This window comes from Macadamia integrifolia, chromosome 14, assembly GCF_013358625.1.
Source record: "Macadamia integrifolia cultivar HAES 741 chromosome 14, SCU_Mint_v3, whole genome shotgun sequence".
Taxonomy (NCBI): Eukaryota; Viridiplantae; Streptophyta; class Magnoliopsida; order Proteales; family Proteaceae; genus Macadamia; species Macadamia integrifolia.
Genome location: NC_056570.1, coordinates 4,365,053 through 4,375,812, shown reverse-complemented (window position 1 = coordinate 4,375,812; position 10,760 = coordinate 4,365,053). Strand labels below are relative to the sequence as shown.

At 35.6% G+C, this 10,760-nt stretch overlaps 3 long non-coding RNA genes across 3 annotated transcripts; 1 reads left to right on the top strand and 2 right to left on the bottom strand.

The window, feature by feature from the left end:
* The first annotated feature begins 2,852 nt into the window (after positions 1-2,852).
* Positions 2,853-7,332, top strand: LOC122062072. Its single transcript, XR_006134792.1, has 5 exons — positions 2,853-3,387; positions 3,482-3,652; positions 6,566-6,618; positions 6,745-6,842; positions 7,004-7,332. It is a non-coding gene; the product is annotated as an uncharacterized LOC122062072 (long non-coding RNA).
* LOC122062073 lies at positions 4,867-6,225 on the bottom strand. Its single transcript, XR_006134793.1, has 3 exons — positions 5,833-6,225; positions 5,377-5,453; positions 4,867-5,109 (listed from the first exon to the last, which is right to left on the bottom strand). It is a non-coding gene; the product is annotated as an uncharacterized LOC122062073 (long non-coding RNA).
* Positions 7,333-9,728: 2,396 nt separating the features above from the next.
* LOC122060915 lies at positions 9,729-10,712 on the bottom strand. Its single transcript, XR_006134499.1, has 2 exons — positions 10,214-10,712; positions 9,729-10,107 (listed from the first exon to the last, which is right to left on the bottom strand). It is a non-coding gene; the product is annotated as an uncharacterized LOC122060915 (long non-coding RNA).
* Positions 10,713-10,760: the final 48 nt, after the last annotated feature.

Here is a 10,760-nt window from a genome sequence, read left to right as displayed (position 1 = left end):
ACTTGGATTCCTGGTTAGGGTTGGAGTTGGAAGGGAGGATGAAGGAGAGAAGGTTGATAGTGAGGGAATGGGTGGACTAGATGGAGATACTCAACCATGAGACTAGGTTCGAAACGTGGGAGAAGAGGCTAGAAGGGCCATGACTGAAGGTGGGTCCTCAATTCAATTCCTACCTCACTGGAATGGCGAATCTGCAAATCAACACTGGTTCGACAAATCGGACAAATTGGTGTCCTCAATAGCCATGAATCGACGAATTGAGCATCAAAACTATGTTTGCAAATGGGTTTTTTCAATCGATTGGTGATTAGCATGAGAAGCTGAAGATTCGAGAATGAAAGGGGCTCTTCTGGTTCTGGTTTTTTCTCTTGGTATCCGAAACAGATTCCCTGGTTTGAGGAGTGGAAATTGGGAAAGAAGAGGAGGAGAGGGGGAGAGAGAAGGACAAAGCTGTTGGACTTCTATCAGCTATCCTATTAAGTTTTTTTTTTTCATTGAAGGGTAATATGGTCTTTTGAGGTTTAAAACTAACAACATGCTAACACCATCAAAGCTAGGGGATGGGTGTAATTCCTTCAAACCCTTAGATCCACTTGTAATTTCGGCAACGTGCAGGGAAGGGGGCATAATTTTCCCTGATAATAAACTCTCTATAATTCTCTCTCTCTCTCTCTCTCTCTCTCCATGTTTAAAACTCTATAATTATTTTAAAAAAAAGTCTGACTCATCCTCTCTGTTAGGATGAAAAAAATGTGGAGCACAAAGGGGGGGGGGGAGAGAGAGAATTATGGAGAGTGGGGAGGGAGTGAACAATTATGGAGATATTTACAGAGGTAAATATGGAGAAAGATATGCCAAAAAAAAAAAAAAAAGAAGCTCCTAAAATCTCTGGGCCATTGCATTGGTATCAATACACGTGTCACCGCCTGAATGTGGTATTGCACGGAATTGTACCAGATCGGAATTGCAGATGATTTCAACCCCTTAATGGGCAAAGGGTTTGGAAGAATATAGATTCAGGTAAGATATTGAGGAAATTGTTGTGGATAACACAATGTAATCGGGTTGGGTGGCTATGAGATTTGTTTCATACTCTTTTAGCAATCTCCTCATTAACTCGTGATGGATAATACTTTTTACTCTAAGGCCCTATTTGTTTGACAGATAAAAAAGGGTAGAAAACTTGTGAAGTGAATCCCACATGTTGTGAGTTGAATTTACAAGAAAAAGAAAGGAAATAAGGAATATATAATTTCTAATGGGGTCCAACTCTCTGGGAAAGAGGAAATAAGAGGGGGAGAAAAATAGACACAAAACTTTCCACTTTCATAATCACTTACTACTATATTTGGAAACATAGAAATCATGTTGTATTTAGACACAATAATCCAAATCCTATGCCTATTTTACAACATATAGAATATTCGATTCCTAATGGCATCAATACGCAATTCATTGAGTAACAGGTGAGCTTACGTAAACCTATATCCCCATACATTCCAAAATTCCTCTTTACCCACAAAAAAATTCTCATATGCATTGATGCCACTAAAAGTATTTCTGATTGGGCTGCATCTACTATTACAGAAGGAAAACATATCTTACTCTCTGCTAACTATTTGATGACAAGAAAAATTTATGGTGCAACAAAGGGCCTTCCCTATGGGATGAAGCACGCTGAAGAAGAAAGGTGGGAGATGAACAAAATATAAAGCGATGATGCAGAAATAGCAAAGCTTATGAATGGAGACAACACTTTATAGCCATGGAATGCCATTTCCCTCATTTTGGATTTATCTTATTTTTGTCTCAAGGTCAATGATAGAACTAATTACATTGCTACAATGTATAGCCTAAGTTTAAAAATTTGTAGGATAATATATATATATACTATCATATAAGTGCATGTACTCTTGTGTCATTCACTTTTATCCATTTTTTAAATTTAAATATCATCTTTCCCTTATTACCTTTTTTTGTCATTCACTTTTATTTTTTGAGTAATATTAGTACCCTTACTCTTTAGTTTTTATAGAAAATTGTTATTTCCTTTTGTAAAAATATTTAAAATTTATTTATTATAGAAAGTCGAGGACGTGAGATCTTTGTTAGTTAATTCGTGTTTAAAACGCGTTTAAAACGTCAAACCGTTTTTTTTTTTGCTGTTTTAAACGCCATTTGCCGAATTTTTCAAAGAAAGTCGGTAAAAAATGGGAACGGGGCTATTTGAAGTTTTAAACACGTATCCGTTTTTTTGATAGTAAAAAAACGGATATTAAAAATGGATATGCGTTTAAAACGCGTTTAAAACTTCAAATGAATATTATCTATATTTGTTTTGATTGTTATCTAGGTATTTAGAGAATTATTATGTCAATTTATGTCTATATATCGCCCTTTTTTTGACACCGTATTATTTAATTATAAACATTTAAAATACATTATTTATTTTTTATTTTTTCTCGTTTTTAACGTATTTGATCGTATTTTTGATCCGTTTAAAACATGTTCATACCGAATAATGTTTTTTTGCCGTTCTCGTTTTAACTAACAGAGCGTGAGATTATAATAAAGGAACAATTTAGTAGTTTCTAAATAGAAAGAGATAGTGGAAGACTTTAATAGAGAAAAATTTTCATTAATTTCTAAATGTAGAGAGTGGAGGGCGTGTGTTCTTTCTTCATTTTCTTCTCTTTCTTTCTACTTCTCTTCTTCTTCTTCCATCTTCTTCTCAACTTCGGTTCCGAAATTTCTTTTTGACAGTATAACCTTGCTCTTGCGCAGAGGGAGAAGAGACCTCCTCTACCTCCGCCCTGGTTCTGAACACAGTTTTGACTCCTCTCTTTTATTCTCTCTTTCTACTTCTTCGCCTACTCTCTTCCATCTTCTCATCTTCGGTTCCTGCAATTTTTTTTCTTTTTTTTCGTAGAAAACCCTGCTCTTGCACAGAGGGAGAAGAGAACACTTCCACACTGTGATTAGAGTCTAATCTTATTATCTTTTTATTGCATCATATTCATTGCCATATTAGAAAAAAAAAATTATTTTGAACTTCAAAATTCTTTCTGGTAGGGGAATTAGAGTTACAAGAACAACCAATTATTCTTCCTCAGACTGGATTAGAGTACTCTCTACATGTCCATAAATCCTTATAGGGGAGTGGTGAGATGGGAATTCATCATGTTTCAATATTGGAAAAAAAAATTGTAATTAAGAAGTTTGGTTCTTTAGTGGTCTTTGGAGAGAAGAAGAATGAACTGTTGATTTGCATAATTTAACCTCTGAATATTCCATCTAAAAAGCTGCTTCATCAGCCCCAAAATTCGTTCAAAATTGAAGCAAAGGGCAAGTGGTTGCGAGGTTTGGCCTCTCCAGGGTATCTCAATGGTTGGTAAATTCATAGATTTATTGTATTATGAAGATCACATTATTTCATTAGTGATGGACTAACAATAAATTTTGTTGATATTATTGTATACAGCCACCTAGGTGACAATGGATTTGATCCTCTTGGACTTTCAGAAGACCCTGAGAACGTGATATGGTTTGTGCAGACAGAGCTCTTTAATGGTTTGTGGGCCATGTTAAGTGTAGCAGGGATGCAGCCGCCAGAAGTCTTCACAAAGATTTGTATCATCAATGTACCAAAATGGTATGATGCTTGGAAAACAGAATAATACAAAAAAATTCTTTTCCAGTTAAAAGAAATAGAGCATAAATTGTAGATATTTTAATGGTCAAGTTCCTTTATTTGTTCATTATTGTAATTTTTTCTTTGATACAATCTATATGTTCTTAACTTGGGATCTTGAGGGCTAACAGTTGAGATAATATTGGTCTTACAATACTATTTGAAGTATAAGGCTTAATTAGATGTTGTTTGATTAGTTTTTGCCTGGTTGAAAGAGATACAAAAAGAGGGTTTATCAGTTATTTGATGCTACTTTCACAACAATAATAGTAATGAAAATGCATTAACCAGTATGGTTTATCATTTAATTTTCTGCTAGAGTTTCCTGAAATTGTGGAATATGAGCACTTTACATTAAACCCGGCAACAAATTCAGCCAATAGAGAGAGATGGTTTGAAGGCTAAGAGGCGTTTATAGTGGTCTCCAGGACAGTTTAGCTGATTATTTCTGGAAATTTGAGGTTTGGTTTATTTTCATTTGGGTATTCGTATTCTCAAACATTTGATGTAGAGGCTTAAATGTTTCCTTCCCCCTTCGAAGTGTAGAAATGTGGTTTGCTTTTCTCTTCTCTTATTATGTTTTTCTTCTTTTTTTTCCTATCGATTTCTTGTGTTCTAAACATAGCCTAATGGCCCTTTGGTGGATGATGTAGGAGACATCCAAAGCTGATTTAGATATTGTGCATTAAGATCCTTAAGTTTAACTATGAGAAAAGAAATCTGGTTTCATCTACAGGATTGCTATGTGAAAAGCTTTATTGTTTCTATCAAAGTGCCACAGGGTCTTAGTCGTCCATCCTGGATGCTCTTGATATGTGGTTTTTGGGTTCCTGAGCCGATTAATGCTTCTCAGATGACAAATTCATTCATTTATTTTGTGTGAGCTCAATTTGTATGGACTGTGAGATTTTGAGGTCTTTCTTTTTTTCTCTCCTCAAAATTCCTACATGTGATGTTGATGTGGTGAATTCTCTTTTTGGCTTGTGGTAAGTTCTGCCATACCGTGATCTGTAGTAGATGCCTTGAAGGCAAACTCAAATTGCTGGCAAAAAACATATTTTTCTGTTTAACAAAATTACAGGAATGTGAACTGCATGCAAGAATCAAGATCGTGAGTATGTTTGAACTTTGAACATATTTTCAGTATGAATTCACTCAGATTGGAATCATATGGTCAGTGGCATGTTGACAATTCTCAATCCTCTTTTGCTACTCTGTCTCAGTCCCTAACTCTCTGCTGGTTGCATCAGTTTGAATAGCAATTATTGTTGGTTTTGATGCAAAATTCATCACAGTCAAGGTCTTATTTCTGGATGCATTGATTGCTTTTTTTTTTTTTCTTCCTTTCACTTCACGTGGCAAGCGTCCTGTGTTTTGCATGGATATTTAGATGGATGCAGCTCTGATAGATCGCGTTCCTGTAGACAAAAATTTGAAAATCTCAGGTTTGAATTTTGGTGACAGTCACAAATCTACTTGTGCTAACAACCTTTTGGAAATGCTCAGTACCCATTCTATGATTAGAGTTAGGAAAGATTGCTTTGTAAAGTAATGATAAATTTTGCTAAGTGTGCTCCAGCCATAGATTTTTTTATTCTTTTCATTTTTTACTTGGATAATTATTTGAAAGTGAATTTGGTCTGAAGGAAGAACTTCCAGGAGGGGGCTTTTGGGTTGGAACTTACTGCAACTAATTTAATTATTGATGAACCCGTCGGGGAGAAGGCAGAATTAATCAATTGAACTGGATGGCTCAGCATATCTGCATATGGAAGAGAATGCTAGGGTTAGCTTAACTTTCCAACAAAATGTTATTGTTAATTAATATGGGTCGGATCGTGGGTCGCCCACTTGGGGTAATCATAGACCCACTAGGATTGGGAACTCTAGCTAGCCAATTCTCTATAAATAATAGGGTTTTGGCCACAAATCCAATTAGGGTTTTGACCTATTCTCTTATGTCTCTCCCAATTGAGAGTGTCTCCAAGGATCTCAATTACAATCCTTGGATTTGAAGGGTGGAATATTGCCTAACGAGATCGCCGCAACCTTTCGTTTGTCGTTGTTCGTGCGGATCGACTCGTGGTGCAACCCGATCCATTCCGCTGCAAGAAAATCTATACTGAGGTAATCCCCGATACCTGTTTACTTTCCGTTTAATAGTTATGATGCTTGGGCTCTCGTCATCTGATTTTTGTTTCAAATGTCCACACCAATGACTTAGGGCAAATATTACTGTCTTTGCTATTCTCTGATGCTGAAGTTTGTATTCCTGTTGAGGTTGAGCTTTTTTTTTCTTCTGAAGATGCTCTTCATGCAAGAAATCAAGTAAGAGGATACCCTTGTTATTAATATTGTGGCAATGAATCATCTTAAGCATCTGATGTCTTCAAAAATCTGATATGAAAACAATTTGAAATCAGAGAGCTTACTATTCTGCTTGATTGGAAAAAGAGAAGAAGAATAGGTATGGATTTATTAAGTCTTTTGTCGATTCTTCAATGGAACACTGGTTCTGTATCTCGTGGATTTTTTTTTAATATATATATATATATATATATACTGTATTTGATAGGTATATGCATGATTCATTGAAAGAATTGAATGATAGTAGTGGACAGGGAATGAAAGGTCTGAGGTTTAAGTATTCTGTGATTCAATTTGGTTAATTGTGTGGAAGGGGTAGTTGTAACTTATAAGTTGTTATTGAGTGTTAGTATAATTAATGTGGTTTGTGCTTCGGTAGAAGGGATGGATATGACTGAGGTCTATCATACATCATGTTGCCATTGTGTTCTTGGCATTGTGGATTTTGTCTTCGTTCATTGGTGCCATCATGTCTTTTAATTCATAAGTTTGATCTATCTCTATCAGGTAATGCTGTTGCCCCTTCATGTTTGAGGGTTTCGGTTCTACTATGTTCAAAGGTGATTTTTTACTAAGCATGAAACTAAGAAAATTAAATTTTTACTCTTGAATCTAGCACTTCAGTGAGATGGGTTACATCATGTTTCCTTATAATATGCCTCTTCTGTCTTCTTTGACCCAATCAGAGCTTTTGTTTCTCTTCTAAAAAGTTCATGAGCGTTGCTCTATGAGGCTGCAGAGGAGAATAAAATTTGAGGAAAGAAAGCAAGCAAATCAGAGAAGGGTATTTTCATCTTTGTTTAGTTTTAGTTGTTTGGTCTTTCTAATTCAGTTTTATACAATGTTTTTTGGGCCGTCATTTTCTTACCAAATAGTGAACGTTACACTTGGGCTTCCAGCTTTCCAGCAGCATATTTCTTTATTACGTTTTTCTGGTTCTTTCAGGTACTTTCCAATTCAGAGACGGTCCAGTGGTTGAACCATGCAGTAGAGAAAGTCTAGCCAATATGCATGGAACAAATTGGATCATGGAAACTTCTTCCTCTCATGCCTTGGTTCTTTGGAGAAGTAGACCTTGGACTACTGTATGAATTCACTTTCTGCGTATTTGTAATCCAGAGATCATCCTAAGATGTACTTTCTTGCTGCAGTGATTTGCTTTTAATACCATTATCGATAATATTTAGTATGAAGAGCATAACCATTGTATCCAGATCTTTTCTTTTGTGGCCTTGAGTTGTGGTGTTTGTTTGAAGAAATTTGGTTGATATTTTCATTGTGGTTCGTTAAGAAATTAATTTTGTTTACCTTCTATTTTATGTACAGAAGGAAGCAATGGTTCAGGACCTTACTTAGGAAGGACCCCATCAATGTTCATGGATATTAGGGTTCTTGACCAATTCGATTATTACCACTTGGTATAATCACTGGTATATCATTCAATCAGATCTATGTCGTTCTGTGCTTTTATTTATTCTTTTTTTTTTTTTTTTCTTTTCTTTGGGTGGGGGAGGGGGTGATAATTTTTCCTATTTCTTACAATAGAAAGTTCACAATTAAGTTAATGCAGGTTCGGGAGTTGGGAATGAATTTTCTCTTTGGGGATGATATGACTAGAAGAACATGGGACTTTATTTCAAGCAAGGAGAGATGGATTGTTGGCAATGGGGCTAAAATTAACTTTTCAACTGATAAACGGTTTGGTGATTTGTCTATAAAGGAGCAGTTGAATCATGAAGAAAGAAAAACATTTCCTCGAAATAAATAGTAAATAGTACCTAACGGATTCTCTGATATGCATCATGTTAGCTTTTTACAACCTCGAAATAAATAGTAACTAAATCACTTAGAGAGAGACAAAGAAAGCTCTCTCTCTCTCTTTCTCTCTCTCAACCATTGATTGTCTAAAAAAAAATTTGTAATTGTCTATCATTATTTGAAATTATAAAATTAATATTTAATAATCATCTTAAATTACTAATTATTTCAATTAATATCACATATGATTGAAATACACGTGCAATGCGAAACATATATTTTTAGTGTGTATTTATTTATTTGTTTATTGGGAGAGGTATAGGTATGTTGGCAGATTATAATGGAATTAGGAATGTTAGCGGGATATTAACAGTAGGATTTATTCATCCTAAATACAATCGTCGGATGGAGATGGAGGTAACAAATCCAAACTCTCCCTCCACCACTGCTACACATTGTCTCCCCCTCTCTCTTTATTCCCGCCCCTACAACTGTGTTGTGCCGCTGTTGCTCGAGATAGAGCAATCCTACCTAGGTGTTGGCGCCACCGGTCACGGCCGGAGTGGGCGCTGCCGCTGCCTGGACGGTCAACGTCCTCTGCCCCTTCGCCCTCAGTTCTCTTTCTGTCGTCAAGTCCTCTGCCCCTTCACCCTCAGTTCTCGTTCTCTCGTCAACGAAGAGCTGTCGAAATTGCCCCAAGAGTACTTGAATCAGCTGCAAGTCTTGCGACAGATCGAGTCACAAATTCGGAGCTTTCTCCATGTTTCTGAGGATTTATTAAAGGAAGCCAAAGCAATCGATCGAAAAATAGAGCGGAACAAGAAATTGGGTCCGTTGGCAAGCATATTGGCTGGATTTCATAACCTATGCACTGTTGACATGCAATTGAGTGTTGGCTCCCAGATTCAGGGGTGATTATTATTATTATTATTATTATTATTATTATTATTTTTGGGTAGATGGGGCGATTATTGTTTTCCAAGTTTTTTTGTTCATGCTGGTCATAGAAGAACTTCACGGGAGAAGAACAAATCAGTCTTCTCTCCCAAGATCTGATTTCTCTTTTTTCTCATTTTTTCCACTGAAATCATTTTTGTCTCTGTAGTTGTTTATGACTTCCCTTTGATTCATTCCTGTGATATGCTGGAATACTGGTAGAACAGTGTAGATCAAGTCCGCATCCGTTGAATGATGGAGGATTTACCACCGTCGACAAAGGGAGGGAGTGGGAGCCAGAAGACAGAGATGGAGATAGATAAAGTAGAAGAAGAGACATTGTAGAGCGCCAGTGGTGGGCAATTTATGTTAGACAACAGTCATCTAATGATCAAGATTGCTTATGTTTCATCTAACGGCAAATATCCCGTTAGCATTCCTAATTCCATTGTAACCCGCTAGCCTTCCTTTCTTTTTTCCTTATTTTTTTGTCTGATTAATGTGTATTTATGTGGAAAAAAAATGTACATTCATTGCATTTTTACTTATGACCTATAGTTTGCAATCTATATTATTTTTTGTGTCCAACAACTTTTGCAAATCTGATTGTTATAATCTTTTTTCATAATTCTGTAAACGATGTTTTCCTCAACATATTTGTTCATCCTTTAGAAGCAACTATCTTAGAGCATATCTCATATATGGGTCATGTAAGGATGTACAAAAAAAAATATATTTCCTTATTGTCTTTTGACTTTTAAGTAATGATAAAGAGTTAGTTTTTTTATTAGAAGTCCTATAATATTAGTCATTTTTGCTCCCATGTGCATTTGTACGTGTGTATATATATATATATATATATATATATATATAATTACTTTTCCATATGGACTTTGGAAGTGAATTTGGTGAGAAAAGTTAACTGCGAAATCAACAAACAACAATTATTGCAGATAAATTTCCCAACCCAACAAACAAACAAACAAACCAACGCTTTTTTTTCTAATCAAAGCAACAAAGAAACTAGAAATAAAAAAAGAGTGACCAAATTACATATTTAAGGATTATCCACATATGGTTGTTTTTTGTTGTGCATGGTCATGTAAGCAAGTTTAGCCAAAAAAAACCACTACCTCGTTAGTAGGTCTACAACAAAAAATTAGGAGTTGCATAGATTTGTACACATAAAAAAATAAAGGTTCCACACCTAACGGCTATGAGGTAGTGTTTAAGTCAAAAGTTAAGTTACTTAGGACTTCAGAATTACTCCAGACTTCCTTCATCGCCCACTTCCGCTGCAATGCATCTTTTGCTCCAGATAGTAAAGCCTTCAACATTTCCTTCATAAATGTTTCCTGTCATCAAGTAATATGTCATTAGTAAGGGGCATTTTCCTTTAGTAATAAAGCACACTACCCATCCAATCATGTTGATAGTTGGGTTTGAGATTATAGCACATACCATAATTTGAAGTTGAAATTTGGTAGGTTGATATGTAAGGAGCTACTTGAAGGAGAAAACACCCGGATCTGAGATGGTTTCAATGTGGATTGGTTGCTTGTGTCAGTCCACCATAGGGCAGGTTTTAGAATTTCAAAAGGATTAAGTTTTCGTATGTCAGAAAGACTATTACTCCTATGAGACCAAATAAAGTAACAAACCAAAAGCTCCTCATTTTCCCACCCCTGTTTTTCCTTTTTCTCTATTCTCCATCAAACAAACTGGGCTGAAGTAGGAGTGCCAAGTCAAGTGAAACTATGGATAACGTTTTAAATGTTGACTTTTTATCTACATTTTTATTTTTTAATAGTACTACTTGCAAGATTAGGAGTGCCAAGTCAAGTGAAACTATGGATAACGTTGTAAATTTTGACTTTTTATCTACTTTTTTTTTTTTTTTTAAATAGAAAAACTAAAAATTGCTCAAGGATAGATTGATAGTTTCAATAGCCCACCATCTGTCTACCACGGTCAGAACAGGAATGCTTAAGGGGAGATCTGTAAGAGG